Source organism: Perkinsus marinus, assembly GCF_000006405.1.
Source record: "Perkinsus marinus ATCC 50983 genomic scaffold scf_1104296942028, whole genome shotgun sequence".
Classification (NCBI taxonomy): Eukaryota; Perkinsozoa; order Perkinsida; family Perkinsidae; genus Perkinsus; species Perkinsus marinus.
The window spans coordinates 1-1,037 of NW_003212297.1; the positions used below are offsets into that span (position 1 = coordinate 1).

At 51.9% G+C, this 1,037-nt stretch overlaps 2 non-coding genes across 2 annotated transcripts; both read right to left on the reverse strand.

Moving 5' to 3' along the window:
* Positions 1–225: 225 nt before the first annotated feature.
* Positions 226–306, reverse strand: Pmar_PMAR010402. The gene has a single exon. It is a non-coding gene; the product is annotated as a tRNA-Asp (tRNA).
* A 93-nt stretch (positions 307–399) lies between these two features.
* Pmar_PMAR010403 lies at positions 400–481 on the reverse strand. Its single transcript has one exon. It is a non-coding gene; the product is annotated as a tRNA-Ser (tRNA).
* Between the last annotated feature and the right edge of the window lie 556 nt (positions 482–1,037).

The window sequence follows — 1,037 nt, forward strand, 5'->3', positions numbered from 1 at the left end:
TTCATAGTCACGCTGATGCGACACCCATAGACAATTTCACTTAAGAGCAGACTGTCGAATGACCATGGGGAAAATTGGGTTGAACATAATTCTGTCAAGAGCGTTTTCGTCCATCGGATTCGTCCCCGCTTCCCCCAGCGCAATGTTAAGGACAACGAGCTGCTATTCCAGGCTATCCAACTTTGTCCATGGGGAGTGGGGTGCTTCGTACGAACCGGTGGATTATGCACCAGGAAGATCCGAACTTCCGCGGGTGAAACCCAGCGGCTTGACGGCCCACCGCCTTAACCACTCGGCCAAAGTATCTCGATCTTTATCGTTTCATGTGAGTTCTCGGCTTCATCCGCTTAATGTGTATGCTCCACAAAAGCCGCGAGACGCAATGTTGAGCCCTTGCAACGACACCTGGGAGATTCGAACTCCCGCGGGCAGAGCCCAACGGCTTAGCAGGCCGCCGCCTTAACCACTCGGCCAAAGTGTCTAGATTGTTAGTTTTTAGGCTCAACCGCTAGGCAAGTGCTCTACATAAGGGTGATAGGTGACACTACTGAATCCATTTCAAAAAATCATATGTAGGTTTACTCTGTGTTTACGCTGGTATCACCAGCTCCCAAAATCCAAGTCCCAATCCAAGGACAGAGCCAGGGACATCTGAGAGCCGGCATCCTCGTCATTCTGAATGCGCAACACGGTGACACGCCTCTCTTCATGTTCACTTGTGCGGAACCATCCGCCCCTATATTACCACACCTCGCGGATAACTCCTTGGATCATGGCGGTGAGATATTGTTGTGGAATTTTGAGAGAGAAGTTGTTGGCAAGTTCAACGGGTGTGCCAGCTAGACCCCGGGCGGAGCAGAGTTAGTCATGCATAGGTTAGTGTTCGCGTCAGGCGGTGGTTGTTCAAAGGCGATGGACGCGACGATGAGCTGGGGTTTGTAAATGCGGGTGATCATAGGTCATGCGGTCAGCCTGTGCCAGGACTGGGCGGTTGTCGTATGGTGTGAAGTGATACCGTAGAACGCACGCTTTAGTCG